The sequence below is a fragment of the Gopherus evgoodei genome, chromosome 16, assembly GCF_007399415.2.
Source record: "Gopherus evgoodei ecotype Sinaloan lineage chromosome 16, rGopEvg1_v1.p, whole genome shotgun sequence".
In the NCBI taxonomy this organism is placed as follows: Eukaryota; Metazoa; Chordata; order Testudines; family Testudinidae; genus Gopherus; species Gopherus evgoodei.
The window spans coordinates 19,422,674-19,438,640 of NC_044337.1; the positions used below are offsets into that span (position 1 = coordinate 19,422,674).

Consider the following 15,967-nt stretch of genomic DNA (forward strand, 5'->3'; position numbering starts at 1 on the left):
TACATACAAAGCGTGTGTGTCTGGGACTGTACTCTGGCAGGTGTGCAGACAAGCCATAGTCAGACAAAGACAGAGGCCTCGGGCTGATCAGTCACTAATCCTGGACATGTGATTAAAAATGCTTAAAAACATTGAGCTCCTCCTGGCATCAGAGCGGTGCTCCGAGCTGGTCCACGTTTTGAGCGAACTCAGCCCTCCAGTGCAGTGAAGAGCTTATAACATCATTACAATAAAGCTTCAGAGGCATGGAGGCAGGAAATGAAATTTTATACTGAGCTACACTTCTAGGAGCGTCTGCAGAATCCGTGAAATATCACAGCTCCTTTAAGTGGTGTTCTGCTGGGAAAGAAATACACAGCTCTCGGGTTTATTAAAGTCAGTCTTCATCTCCCAAGTGCGTCTCATCTACTGACATAATGTGTCAGTAGGAAAGAGCTGGACTCGAAGGGGTGAGCATGCAAAAGGGCAGGATTTGCAATAACACCGGAATGGCCAGAGGCCCGGAGCAGATTAGAATTACTCCGGTTCACCTGTCTCAGACAGCAGCTGGCACCAGTTGATTCAGAGCAAGGTGCAAGGATTTCCGTAATGGGCAAGTATTATTATCTATTATTTATATTACCATAGCGTCCAGGGGCCCTAATCAGAGACCAGGACCCCACGGTGCTAGGTGCTGTACAGATGCAGAACAATGCAATAACCTGCCCCCCAGGTTAATGCCCCTTTCTTCCATAAGCTACCGCCCAAGCACCTAATTCTTCTTTCAGAGACTCCTTGATAAACCCCCACTGAAATGGGAACTGAGGATACATCAAAGAATCAGCCTCCTAGGACCCGATCCTGCAATTGGATATGTGTGGATGGACCCCTGGCTCCCTGCAGAACCCAATGGGACTTATGTGGACTTGAATGCAGGATTGGAGCTTTGTAAGCCCCTTGGGGCAGGCACCTGTGAAACTGGTATGTCTGCGAGCTGCTGAAACAGGAATGCGATCTTTGGGAGAAGTCCTGTTGTTTAACAAGTGAGCTCAGGGCTCTGAAGATGCTGCTGATTGCAACACGAAGGATCTCAGGGAACGGGGCTGGTCTGATAAGACTCCTTTCCTGTGCAGACTGATGCAGGCTGTGCGGTCTCACTTCCCCACAAGGCCTGGAATAAGCTGTCAGACTCGACAAGGTGACACTGAACATAGCGTTTCCCTGCTCTGGGCCTACAGTTCTCTCCCAACCCCGCTCACTGCCCATGTCCCAGGGCTTTCACCACAGAAAAGCTACCATGAGCTCCAGGCAGGGAAGGGAAAGGAGACAAACAGTGGGGTGGGGTTCAAAAGAAGGAAAAGCTTTGTTCAGTCTCTCTTTGCCTTAGTCAAGGGTGCGTTACTGAGCGGCAGGTGGCACCCAAAGGTCAAGTCCTGCCGGAGGAGGCTGGGTTTGACTGGTGCTGCTGGAATGTGGTGTGACATTCGGAAGAATCATGTAGTGGGGACACAGCTGTGTGTAGTCAAAGCTGGTCACACACACACGCACACACACTTATCCGTGTGCACACACATGACAGGGGCACATTGCACCTCAGAGCACCCGTTCCCCACAGCCCGTGGGAAATAGATGCCCCAGCTATGATCTGACTCGTTTGCAGCCCCGTCTCTTACTGGAAAGAGCATCTGGGCCTAGGGTGGTTTTTCTTCTTTCGTATTCTGAATATAGTTCTGGTGTGGGGGCATTAATCCACTGGCCTTGCACCTCAGAGACTCAGATCCAGACCCTGGTTCAGGTGAAGATGGGAGCTGGCTGGTCTCACCCCAGCCTGTTTGTGCCTGACACACACTTTAGCACAAGGGGAGCACTAGCCTCTCCCAGTCCTGGAGAATGACAACAACAACACACGTAGACAGCGGAGGTCTGTAATGCCAAGTGTCCATGACCACACTGCACGGCTTTATTCCAGTGTCTCGGAGTGCCGCAGTTATTACTGACCAGAGGCAGCCAGGGGAATTACAGGTGATGGAGGAACTTCCGCTCGTCCTTGGCAGAGCAACATCCCTTCCTGAACTCAAGGCCCAGTCCCAGAGCCTTCCTCCAATTGTTGTGTCAGGGCAGAGGTTCAGCTGCTCAATGGAGCCCACCCCCAAGATTGGCCCACATGCCCTGGATCCGCTAGATACCCAGAGCCATCCCCATGGACACTCGGTGCCAGCGGTTCTCAGCCTTTCTGGGCTCCCGACCCATTTGTAAACCTTGATGGCTCATCACAAGCCAGGAAATACCTTTAGTGCAAAAAAAAAAAATCTGGCTTGCTAAATATTTCTTACCCACAATATAGAATATACACATTAACATACGTACCCCACGGCCTCTGTCCCATGGTGCTGGCTGGGCTCAGCTCTCTGCTCTGTGCAGTGCGACCTGGGTGACAGAGCCTTTCAGGTTTGGCCCAGCTGCTGTGCCATTCAATCAAATATGGCCTGGCTTGATCCCCTGCTCTATGCCTCACTCCAGCTCAGAGACCTCCTGTTCTCCTGGCAGTGTCACTCCGCTGCAACCCATGTCCTCTGCACACCCAGATGTAGCCTCTGCTCCAGAACACCAAGGCATTGGTGCTTTGATTGTCTAAGGTGCTGGGCAGAGGAACCAGTGAGGCAGATAAGTCCCACTTGTTTCTTCAGTTGCATCATAACATCTGGCTTGTGTCCTGCCTTGTCATACAGAGCAAGAGATTCGCTGCTGCTCCCTGCCCCAGGCCAACCTCCATCATGTGAGTGACAGCCCAATTTCCTTGGTTCCTTTGCGAGCCCCCAGCACCCTTTTTGTTTCCCTTTGATGCAGTGCCAATAGTTTGTCCAGAATACATTAAAGGGCTGGGTTAAAGAGTGATTCTCATCCCCCTACAAGTCTCCCAAAGACCCTGTAATCACGGAGAGACGCAGCGCCGGCAGTCGGGGTTCTCAGGCACTTTTTCTCAACTCTCAGGTGATGACATTGGAGCAAGAATTAATTACCAGACCACACCAGGAGTATCCCTGGGCCTGATTCCCACTCCCTCCATTCCCACAATAGGGGCAGGGTTGGAACAGGTGGGACTTTAAGCTGACGTTGTGCTTTCCACACCGTGGGGCTGTGCTGGGTCCTGCTTGGGCCCTGGCATAAATTCGAGCAGCCCCTGCACCACCTGTGTAGAGTCTGTCTCACTTCCTGGGGCCTCGTTCGCTAGCAGGGAGTTGTTCAGTTTGTGCTTTCTATGATTCGGTCTTGTTTATTTACAAGGAATGTAGGAAGTCCTGCTTCTGTGAGGGCTGGAGGAACTAAAGCCACTGGATCACTTCTTTCAGCCAGCGTGCCACCCCAAAATCTTCCTCTAGGCTTCTCCCAGAGCTGCCCAGGCTGCTGCATCGCTTCCCTGCTCTGCATCTGAGTCTCCCTCAGTTTCTTATCTGCACCCCAGCTTGCCTTTTTCACACCCACTCCCAGTGATGCAGACACATAGGGCTTGTCTACATCACAAAGTTGCAGCGCTGGTGAGGGGGTTACAGCGCTGCAACTTAGGAGGTGTACACATCTGCAGGGCATCACCAGCGCTGCAACTCTCTGTTTGCAGCGCTGGCCGTACTCTCGTTTTGTCTCGGGTGTAGAGGATCCAGCGCTGGTGATCCAGCGCTGGTAATCAAGTGTAGACACTTACCAGCGCTTTTCTTGACCTCCGTGGAATAAGCAGGTATCCCAGCATACCTGAGGAAGCCTCTGGTAATCAAGCTGGTCTCCTTCCCCGGTTTGCTCTCGCGTTCCCCGAACCTCCGTGCAAGCAGGTCTCCTTCCCTGTGGTTTGCAGGGTGGTTCGGGGAACGCGAGAGCAAACCGGGGAAGGAGACCAGCTTCGCCGCGGTTTGCTCTCGCATTCCCCGAACCACCCTGCAAACCGCAGGGAAGGAGACCTGCTTGTTCGGGGAGCGAGAGCAAACCGGGGAAGGAGACCAGCTTCGCCGCGGTTTGCTCTCGCGTTCCCCGAACCACCCTGCAAACCGCAAGGAAGGAGACCTGCTTGTTCGGGGAACGCGAGAGCAAACCGCGGCGAAGCTGGTCTCCTTCCCCGGTTTGCTCTCGCGTTCCCCGAACCCCCCTTGAAGCCGCCCAACAGCGCTGCAGTGTGGCCACATCTAACACCACTTGCAGCGCTGGTTGCTGTAAGTGTGGCCACTCTGCAGCGCTGGCCCTATACAGCTGTACTAATACAGCTGTAACAACCAGCGCTACAAAATTTTAGATGTAGACATACCCATAGATGCAATATTCAGTGGAACTGTCCACATGGTGCTAGTTTCTCCATAGCCTCCTCTTGCCTCATATAGGTGAGGCCCCTTACATGTCAATTACTGTCATCTTAAATGAAAGGGACCTTCGCACCCATCAGCTTCAATGAGGTTTTAACCCAGCTCACAGGAATACTTTTAATACCATGTAATTTTTAGTCACACTCAGTTTTGTAACTCCTCTTACTTAAAAAAAGAAATTTGCGGCAGCTGAAAATAGCCACCCACCCTGGGAGGAAGATTATCTTTGTATCTATGTTCATCTGCAACTATCATGTGAGACCAAATTAGGGCCCAGTTCTTTCCTCCATCACGCCAATGTGAATGCCTGTGAAATCAGTAGATTTAATCCAGATTCTCCCCGGTGTCACAAAGAAAAATGTAGCTCCAAACCCTCTCAGCTACCCAGGGCCTGTGCTATCTGTGTGATTGCCCCTTAACCAAATAAAGGATTTACACAATGAAAGGCACTGCAGGAATCGTGGATGAACAGGAGCCAAAGCGAGTGTTTGCAGCAGCTCTTTGGCATTTGGGAAAGAGCAAACAGCCTTCCCTTCCCCTCGCTTGGTTGCCAAAACATTGCAGTTTTCAGAGGGGGGAAATAAAAGAAATACGGCTGTGTAGCAAACAAGACAATTGGTCGTGGTCTTTGCAACCAAAGCTCTTTTCAGAGAGTCTCTAGCAGCTTGAAGTTGTATTTATTTGCTAGACTCCAGTTTGTAGGGTGTTCAGAGACTCTCAGTTTGATTGGTCAGGGAACCTGACTGTGTAGGTGTTTAATGAGCATCAGGTCACTTCCTTGATGCTGTGAAGGGGCATGGTCCCCCCAAGGGACCAGTAAGGGGATGCTGACCCTTTAGGACTCTGTTCTCATCGAATCATAGGACTGGAAGGGACCTTGAGAGGTCATCTAATCCAGTCCCCTGCACTCATGGCAGGTCTAAGCACTATCTAAACCATCCCTGACAGGAGTTTGTCCAACCTGCTCTTAAAAATCTCCATGATGGAGATTCCACAACCTCCCTGGACAATTTATTCCTGTGTTTAACCACCCCGACAGTTAGGAAGTTTTTCCTAATGTCCAACCTACACTGCCCTTGCTGCTATTTAAGCCCATTGCTTTTTGTCCTATCCTCAGAGGTTAAAGAGAACAATTTTTCTCCCTCCTCCTTGTGACAACCTTTGGAAACGGTTCTCATGCCCCCTCTCAGTCTTCTCTTCTTCAAACTAAACAAACCCAATTTTTTCAATCTTCCCTCATAGCTCATGTTTTCTAGACCTTTAATCATTTTTGTTGCTCTTCTCTGGACTTTCTCAAACTTGTTCACATCTTTTCTGAAAAGTGGTGCCAAGAACTGGATACAATACTCCAGCTGAGGCCTAGTCAGCACGGAGTAGAGCAGAAGAATTACTTCTCATGTCTTGCTTACAACACTCCTGCTAATCCAGCCCAGAATTATGTTTGCCCATTGCCATAGTTATTCCACCTCCCTGACAGGCAGTAGCTAGTTTGATAGAAGAATTCTTGAATCAATGTAACGTTGTCTACACCGGGGCACAGATTGGTAGAGCTATATCTCTCTGGGGTGTGGATTTTTCAGTGTAGACTAGCCCTCTAAGATAGCTTGACAGAAGTATTCTTCCATTGACATAGCTGTGTCTGCACTACAGGTTAGGACAGAATACCTATATCAGTCAGGGGTGTGGTTTTTTTCACACCTTGCACCGACATAGCTATATCAACCTAACTTTTAAGCATAGACCAAACCTGGCTTTGCAGAATATTATTCTGTGTCTTCCCCTCCCCTCCTGTTTATTTTTACTGGGGACAATCCCCAGTAACCAAAAATCTGGGTCTGAATTTTGAGAGAGTGCGGACCCAGGATCCAAATGTCACAACTTGTATGAGGGATGGAACCAAATCTCAACACTCTTGGTGTCTGGGTAAGTCTGGATCTGCACCCAAACATTAGGGGCGGCCTGTAGCTCTCCACAGGACTCAATCCAAATTTTGGATACAAACACCCTTGGTCAAAATCTGTGGCCTACATTAACCAGTGAAGAAAGAAAATTGACTCTGACATCAGCGAAATGGTCTAACCAGAGTGGCCGGCTGATTGGGAAGTCTCTGGGGATGAGTAGTTAAAATTTGCCATAACTAACTGAATTTCTCTGCAGCTCAGGTTCCACAATCCATAGGAGAAAGGTTCCAAGCTTTTAGAAACTAATGAGAGTTTGACCCTGTCTGTGCAGCCATTGGAGCTTTGCCAATAAGTCGCTTGGCTTAAGGGGCCTCCTTTTTGTTTACATATCAGATCAATTGGGATAGTTATAATCTAGTCTCTGTGAAAGACTTGAGGACCTGCTTTGTTATCAAGCTCTCTTGGGGGAAGAGGGGAGAGAGAGGTCATGATGAAATATCGATGTGGTGGTTTTGCTCCCAGAGAGGACTTTTGAAGGGACCTTCCACCCAGGAGATCTTTTCTCTGTGCCTCTTGCTAATGCCTCTCCATTGATCTCCCCTCACAGGCTGCAGCTACAAGATTTTTTAGCTGGAGTCATTCAAAGGAATCAATCAATAAGAGGTAAATGCACATGAATGTGTTGAGGGGGGCAAAGGGAGGGGAGAGAGAGAGAAAAACTGTTTCCCAAAGACATTTTCTCCACAGGAGTTTTAGCACTTCTGGATTTGTTGTTTTTCAGCTGAGATAGAGGCCTGCCAAAAGAGTCACGTTGCCCTCACCTTTGGCAGCTGGGGCACTGTCTCCTAACCTAGCCATGCCCACCTCTTGAACTCAACCCCATCAGTGTGATAGAAAGGGGCAAAGGTAGGTTTAGTTTATAGTAGTATAAACTTCAGTTTAGAATAGGGTGACCAGATGTCCCGATTTTATAGGGACAGTCCCGATTTTGGGGTCTTTTTCTTAGATAGGCTCCTATTACCCCCCACCCCCTGTCCCGATTTTTCATACTTGCTGTCTGGTCACCCTACTTTAGAAACATATAGGGCCAGGCTCCCTAGTGCTCAGCATTCACAATTGGAGCCTTGTCTTCCAAAGAGCGAGGCCCCTATCCAGACACCTAAATAAGAGGCAGCATTTCCTAACAGCTCAGCCCCCGGCTGCTCTCATTGTGAGACTTGTGGTCAGATTTTCCAGCAAGCACATGAGACTGGGTGTGGAGCTGTTCAGAAAAGCTGGCTCTTGATTTTCGTGCCTAAATGAGAGCTGAGCTCCTTGGAGATTTCTGGCCCCCTGGTGGCTGAATTCTAGTCTCATTTACACCTGTGTAAATCCAGAGTCACTCCATTGAAATCAATGACATGACTCTAGATTTGGACCAGTACACATGAGGTCATAAACCAGCCCCAGACACTCCCCTGCACCCAGTTTCACATCTTGCAGTGTTCCTTTGTCCTTTTCCCTGCTGATGGAAAATGAGATCCCCTGGGTGGAGAGTGAATGCGTTTGAGAAATAAACAGTTTGTGTGTGAAATGCCAAAGACGGCTCTAAATCTCCCCTTCCTCCCTCCCTCTCAAAAGTCATCTTGGGAGTTACACAACTAAATACCTTTGGGGATTGGAGTCATTATGTCTAATCCACATTAGCATTACCCAGATGTGGGATTAGTCCTGGCACTTGACTTTGATTCTGCAGTGTTTGCAATGCAAGTGTCTCTTTCACAGGGAGTCTTACAACCCTGGTGAACTGCTAGAGGGCTGCGTGGGTTAGCCTACCGCAGTGCTGTCTTCTCTAAAGATCTGCTGAGCAGCTCCTGACTCCCAGCTACCTGAGGATAAATAGCCCGTCAGGGGTTGCTCGACTCCTTCCTTCTTCAGTTATAGGAGGTTGGGGAAGGAGAAGCTTCAGGAGCGGGGGAAGTGAAATGCGGTTTGGAGACACAGCTTCAAAAGAAACAGCAGGAGAACAGGGTAACTTTTGAGGCTGTGATGCAAATATGGGGGACATTTTAAAGACCACCTGAGGCTCTCCCTGCCCTGATCTCCAGCAGTGGCAGGATCCTTAGCATCTTTGCAAAAGAGATTTCCAGGCAGAGAGGCAGGTACTGCATGCAGGATAGCTCTGAGTACCTCATGCCTTGCAGAATAGCATTCGTTTTGCAGGAGATCCCAGTTAGAGCCAGATCCTGCACAGTGCAGGTGTGGGGAGGTGCACATGCAAGCAATGAGCTGGCCCGAATGGGCGGGGAACCTCATGCTCCTTTAATGACAGTACTACTGGGAAGACGCCACCTTCTTCCTGTCTAGCAACCGATCATTAGTACTATGCACTCCAGACACTGTTCTCCACCCAAGCCCTACCCTTCTGCTATGTCCTGCGCTTTTGCAGGGAAGCAGGATTCAGCCAGGGCCTTGCTACTCTGTGCAGAGGGTCATGCCAAGCATTTAACCCAGTATCGCCGATCCCAAGTGTTCAAAAAACATGGGTCAGGTCCCCAAACCTTGAGATTGACTTAAAAGTCATTCGGAATTTTTTAAAACGATCAATGTTGGGTTCTCTTTCTTTGTCTTCTGGTTTCTGAGTTTTTGCTTTATGTCTCCAAGCTTTTCTCATCAATCACAAGGGCTGGAGATGAACTTTATGTCAATGAAAATGGAGATTCTCATGTAATCTCTTGATTCCAGCACCTGGAGCATTAAGAAAAAAACACAAATATCATGAAACTCACAATAAAATCTCAAAACTGGTTATACTGCTAACTTTACTTGTTCCCATGCATGGCCTCTGCTCGCTCCTGAGTTGGAGTGAAATGAGTTCACACTCCATGCCAGGACTAGAGGTGGACAGGAAATTATTATCCCATCCTATGAAAATTTTTGAGATATCAAAAAAAAATTCCAAGCCGAAGCAGTACAAAGATTCAAAATCTCGAAGTGTTTACAAGCTGAAAAAAAATGGTTTGTGTCAATTGAAACGTTAGATTTATTTATTTTATTTTAGTCTAATTAGTTCTAATTTCTAAACCAAAAGTTGTTTTGAGCCAGAAAACTGGAATTTTGTTTTGAAAATGTCAAAACAGAATGTTTCAACAATTTCAAAACTTTATAGTCAAAAATATGTGTTGAAACCAAACCTTTCCCGTGATGTTTCAGGTGTGACAAATGGGTATTTTTCAATGACAAACCATTTTGTCAGAAAATTCCCAACCAGTTCTACTGGGGATTTTCAGGATCAAAGGTTTAATGGGATACTTATTATTGAGACATCATATGGGTGAATGGTGGGCCTGAATCTCTTCTCACACTGCAGTAATTCAAGGAGAAACTCTTTGAAGTTAGTGGGCTGGATTCACCATTTCCCTTCACCGAATACAGTCACCTACCCTGAGGTAAACCTTGTTTTGTTCAGAGCAGCGTCAGTGGAAATCATAAATTATGTTGTCTGCAGGACACAGCCAGGGAGAAATAGCGTTTAGCGTAGGACTCCTGGGTTCTATTTCTGGTTCTGCTACGGACTCACTGTGTCGCTTTTGGCAAGTCACGTGCCCCATGTCATTTTCAAACATCCCGCTGATTTTGGGTGTCCCAATTTTTGGGAAGCCCAGCTTGAGATACCTTTTATTTGGGAGGCAAAATAAAAATTTCAGAGCCTCACTTTAGGCAAACAGGTATGAAAAAATTGGCCTTAACCTTTGTGAGCCTCTGCTTAAAGGAGTATAAAAAACTGCCCTGACACCAAGGCTGTTATGAGGGATAGTTAATTAACATTTGCAGTGCATACCTCTGAAGGAGTGCTGGGTTTGCAAGGACTAAAGAAGAACTCGGGAGTCTTACTGAGAAATTAGAAGTGCACAGATATATTGACCTGATTCTTATCTCAGGTGGGTGTCAGAGCTCAATCCTGTAAGGTGCTGAGCGCTCTGGCCCAGAGTTCGCAAAGCAATTGAGCACATGCTTAACTTTAAGCCTGTGCTTAAGTCCCATTGACTTCTAAAGTTATACATGGCCTTCAATGCTTTTCTGAACAGGAGCCGAAGTGCTGAGCTCTCAAGAAGGAATAACTCCCCCGACTCAGTGAAGTCACTCGCCAGTAAAGCAAGAGGCGAATCAGGCCCTTATTTTCATTAAAAACATAGGGGCACCACCCACCAATGGACAGCATGAATGATTCGTATAGTATTACAATAATAGTGGCACAGTAGTGTCGTATTATTACTCACAGATCTTTGGTCGTCTGCCCATCGATCTGAGATACCATTCAAAACCAATGACGCCAGTGTGATTGCTAGGGATACAACCGCTACATGCCCAATGCACAGTAGAAACAAAGGAACAGAGCAGGAAAGAGAGGGCGTCTGGATGACAGAGCAGGCAGCATGATACTGACTGAGCTGTTTCGCTTCCCTTTTCATCTGTATCACACCTCTCACTTAAATCTCCCAAACCCCAAATCATCTGCAGCTCTGGCTCATGCAGCCCATTGCACAGTGGTAATTACAGCAGCTTTCTTGGGAAACCAGTTTTTTGGCTTCCACATAATTACAGCTGCATGTCTGCAGTGAAAAAATCAAGGGGGAACAGGGGAAGCATTAATTATAAACTTGTGACCGCTAACCTTTGGCGCATGTTGTAAGAGCTCGGTGCTCACACACAAATGTGTTTACAAGCATGCACACCCAAACGCTTCCAAGTGCATCAGTGAAATCATGCTTATAAATGCACACGTGGGCGTGCACACACACAAATGCACAGCAGCTCTCTCTTTGTGTTCTTCCACACACACACCAGGGGTCGGCAACGTGTCCATTGTAAAAATGTCAAGGTCTGTGGCGTGGGAGGCTCTCACCTCAGGCAGTTCGGCTCCCCCCACCAGTGGCTCCCCATCCCTGCTGTTGCTGGTGGAGGGGAGATGTGGCCAGGCAGCTCTGCAGGCACCGCCCCTGCAGCTCCCATTGGCTGCGGTTCCTGGACCCTGCCAATGGGCTGGGATGGGAGCCGCGGAATCAGCGCTTGGGCAGGGGGGATGGAGGCAGTGTGCAGCACGCTGCCTGGCCTTGCCTCTCCTCCGCCACCAGCAGCGGGGATGGGAGCTGCTTGCGGGGACGGGGAGCAGCCCAAGGTGCTAGAAGCAGATGAAGAAAAAAGAGCTGTTCAGGCTGTTGGCACTGCAGGTCTCTGTAACGGAATGGATCCCCACACAATTAGCCAGCTTTACCCACTGTGCCACGTTGGCAGGCTATGTAGAAGAGGGCCATCTCAGCGGGAACACCAGGGGGCACTGAACCTGATGGGAGCATAAGCCCAGACCCCCAAGGCCCCATCCATCCCTTCAGGATAGTAGCCATGCTCCTCACCTCCTACATCCGAGCAGTGGGCAGACCATGACCCTGCCTTCTCCTCAGCCCCTTTTGTGCCCAGGGAAGCCCAGCATGGCCTCAGTGACAGCAGAGTTTGGGAGGCAGTAAAACCTTCACTCTCCGTCCACCGGGCTCAGCTTTGTACACGGTTATGCAAAATTATTGGTTGCATATCTCCTTTATTTGCACCTCTCCCTGTTTCCCCACACGCTTGTCTCATCTCCTCTGTCTGCCCTGCATGTGCATGTGGGTGTGAGAGACAGAGGGAGAGCTGCTTTTCCCTTTCTTTCTTTTCTAGGTGAAACCTATTCAATCAAAAGTGGGTGGCTGCTTCTTGCCCTTGCTCAGTTTCCTGTACTGTTTCCATGGGAGGCAATACATCAAAACAAGTAAAAGCTGAATAACCATGTTGGGATTCTGCTCCACTCACCTGCATGGATTTGGCCTGATTTAAAGTAAATGGAAAGTCACCGTTTTTGTGCATATTTATACATAACTGTTGCTTCTCCAAGGCCTCAGATGTGGAGAAGCTCCCATTTAATAGATACAGGCTCTCAGTCATGAAAGGGGGGAATTTGAGTCACAACAACAACAACAGTGCTATACAAACAATCCAGGAATGGGCATTTTAAAAAATCTATTATGTCTTTGAGATTTTGTTTGAAATCCCAATCCTACAAGCTGCCCAGCTCGGCTCTCTTCTGCCTCTACAGAGCTGTACTGAAGTCAGTGGGGCCTGCATAGGTAGGTCTGCTGAAATGGATCATGCAGAATCGGGGCCTTGGTTTGTTCTATTTGTATTGTGGCAGCACCTAGAGACCTCAGGTGAGGTTCAAGGCCCCACTGCGCTAGATGCTGTATCTAGAATAAAAGGACAATCCCCTTCCCTAAGAGCTTACAGTCTATTCAGGGTCAGTGGTGCTTTGAGTTTGCATAAATGTGTTGGACACATGCATTTAGAGCCACCCAGAGGCACATTTGAAATAAATCTGAATAATTAAATCAATCTTTTAAATATGCAAAATACACTGCACAATCTAGTAGGTTTTATTAAAAATACAGAATGTTGTATAATGTACATTGTTGTTGACTTGCCCACAAAGAGATGCTCTCCCTATGCTTTCAGCAGAGGATGGGGTAGCTGTGCTACTGTGTTTCCACTTTAATCCCTGCCCAGAGCTGGCTGCATTTCAGTGGTTGTGATGTGATCCTTGCCACATTCTCTTGCCATTCTGTGAAGTACTTGGGGGCTTGTGTGTGCAACTGTATAAATCAGTTTGTTATGATAATATTAATGCATGAGCAGTTGTAATCCGGAGATAACGATCTTCTGCATGCAGTAACTCAATATAACCACTCCACTTCCTAACATACAGTACAGGTCCATGCCTGGTTTTCTAGTTTGGCATCAGAAATTACTCCCTTTCCTTCACTTAGCAGCTACAGACTTATATTAAGTGTTTCATTTGCATTGCTCAAGCAAATCCATTAGAGGGCTTCAAGACTTACAGCTGAAATAGACATTAACCCTTTATAAGAGACAGGTAGGTGAAATAAACTGATAACACAATGATCTCTTTTATATTGTATTTGCTACCATCACTTCATGTCATCTTTAAATTTCGTTTTTTCTAATGGCACCTATTTTCAAGCAGGGATGCTTAGCTAATAAGACCCCAAAGTGATAGATTGTGAGTAACTTTCTTAACAGGTTAACAAAAGTGAGTATCGTAATAAGTCAATGCAAAAGTGTTCCAACACTGAAGAGTTCAAAGATTTTCACAAACACATGCTGTATGGTGCAAAATCCTAACAAGGATAACTGCAAAGTCTTATATGGTACAGGCTACACAGATTAATTTAATGCAGTATCTGGATGCTAATAAAATCAGGTTTCTTGGTGGTATGAGTGGGAATCATGAGGCCAGCTGTGAGACTGGGTGAAACTTTCTTGCCCTCCTTGCACAACACTGGTGCAAGCAATTTTAGGGACTGCAAGCCTTGATCTATAGAAATAAGAGATGTAACAGCTGCACTTGTCTCTCTTTTTAACTATTAAAGCTGCTTAATTATCAGATCCTCTTTAAGACGGACAGTAAAAATACACACAGGCAGACCCTGTTTTTGCTAAGTGCTCATATGGGAAAGGTCCGTACCTCTGTTATTGAATGTAGGGATCACAGTGAAAGGATAAGAGGTTGTAAAGGGAGGATTTAACTAAAATGACCACATGGTGTTCATTATCTATGATCTGTTCTCTGTCTTTTTGTGACTTTTAGGTCCTGATGTACAGAAGTCAATAGGAGCTAGGTGCAGCCCTAGACAGCACAAGAGCCTCATCCTACAAATATCCTTCAGGGAAATCCTACTCCAATGAAGTTAATCAGTTTTCCCATTGACTTTAATGGGTTTAGAATTTCAGGAATAGGGTCTATTGCAAAACTCACTTAACCCAATGAAAATGATCCCATTGATTTCAATGAACTTTGGATCAGGTTGATAGTGTTTGCCACCATGAACTGACGCAGTGAAGTCACTGGTCCTGATTTTGCTATCACGCTGGTGTAAATCAGGAGTAACTCCACCAAAGACAATGGATTTATACCAGTGTCAAGTGAAAGCGGTAAAGCTCAGTGGTTCATTCATAATCATTAGCACTTCACCTGGTGCTACGTGTTTGCAGGTCTGAGCCCTTAGTGGATTTCTGGGAGCAAGGGCTTCATTTCTTATTGTTTCTTCTTACACATTGCTTAGTAAATTGCAATGTACTGTCCATCTCCAACAATGTGGCAGAGAGCACTGAAAATTGAGAACACCTTTGAATCAAGGGAGCTCTCTGTTTGGTAGAAATTCCAGACCTCTGTGAGCAGTGTTATCAAGCTGAAAAGAAATAAAGAGGTGATGCACAACGTCAGGGTGCATCCGAAAATCAGAGCTGCATGAGAGATTGGGGATGTGTTTAGAATCTGAAAAACTGTTGCCCTTTGGAAAACATTTACATGTCTGTATTCAGATGTTATGTAGTTGAATGGGTACAAATTATATAAAGCAAAGGCTCACCGTGTGTTAAAGGGACACGATCAATTTAACTTTTGCCCACCAAATTTTGATTTTGTACAAACAAGCTTTTAGAAAACCTAAGTCCAGTAGAAATGTTCTTATGAATTAGGGGCAAAATAAAACTCCAAGGAAACTTAAAAAACAAACAAACTCTCAACGCACTTACAGCCAGGTGGAGCCTGGCTCCTTGACTGCCCATGTACAAGAGACAGGATATTTTCTTGCAGGGTGTCCCTCTGACATGTGATTGCAGATTGAGGGTGCTTGAATTGACTTGTACAATAGCTCCATCCCCAGACTTCCCCAGGGCTCAGCATAGGAGCAGAAGGCAACTTGCATGAAATCAGTTGCAGGAACAACATGTAAGCTTGTATTTAGTTTATTCACTTGATCTTATTTTTTCCTGAATTATTTATAGATATTTTGGTGCCACTCGTGCAAACTGTCCTACACAGGCAGATTTCTACATCCACACAGAGCCCTACTGTGCCTTCTTCGGGGCTCTGTGCAGATGTAGAGCCCACTTGCGGAGCAGCTTATGCAAGTGAAACCAAAAGGCCTTGTCTACATTAGAAAGGGCTTGCTGGTATAGCTAGTATAGACAATAGGCACAGCTTATAGAGGCAAAAGAATGTTTTTGCCAGTACAGCTTATGCTAGTATAACTGTCTACACTAGGGCTTTTGCAAGTATAAAAATGGTGTAAAAATCACACCTTTAAGTGACATTCTATATCGGCAAAAGATTCTAGTGTAGACCCTGCTTTAATAAATTATTTTAACCTTTTTCTCCTTTTCTCTTTAAATACCTTGTGTGTGTGTTTGTGTTAGTCTGTGTTTACTTCTGATCCTGCAACCCTTGCGCCATATCTACACTACAGACTTCTCTGATATAGTTACATCGGTCAGTGTGTGAAGAGGTACAATCCCCAACCAACACACCTGTGACAGCAAACACCTCTAGTGTAGACAAAGTTATACCAGCAAAATTGAGCTTTTAGCAGTACGGCTTGTTTGGCTTGGGGTGGCTGGAATATGCTTTTCTGGTAACAGCACACTTTGCCAGTATGAGCTGCACAACACTAGGCGCATTTTGCCCATAAAGCATACTGGTATTGCGAGAATGGTAAAGCACTCCTAGAATAGACTTGGCCTTACTCACTTGAACAGTCCCACTGCAGTCGAGCATGATTCCCCCCCTCACCTTCTCTGGGTTTTCAGTGGTGTAACTCCATTGCCTTCAAGGGCGTTGTACCAATTTACACCAGTGTGAGATCAGAATAACGC

The 15,967-nt window shown here is 46.7% G+C and overlaps 1 long non-coding RNA gene across 1 annotated transcript; it reads left to right on the plus strand.

The window, feature by feature from the left end:
- Nucleotides 1–6,833: 6,833 nt before the first annotated feature.
- LOC115636076 lies at nucleotides 6,834–14,792 on the plus strand. Its single transcript, XR_003996804.1, has 3 exons — nucleotides 6,834–6,889; nucleotides 8,870–8,932; nucleotides 13,902–14,792. It is a non-coding gene; the product is annotated as an uncharacterized LOC115636076 (long non-coding RNA).
- Nucleotides 14,793–15,967: the final 1,175 nt, after the last annotated feature.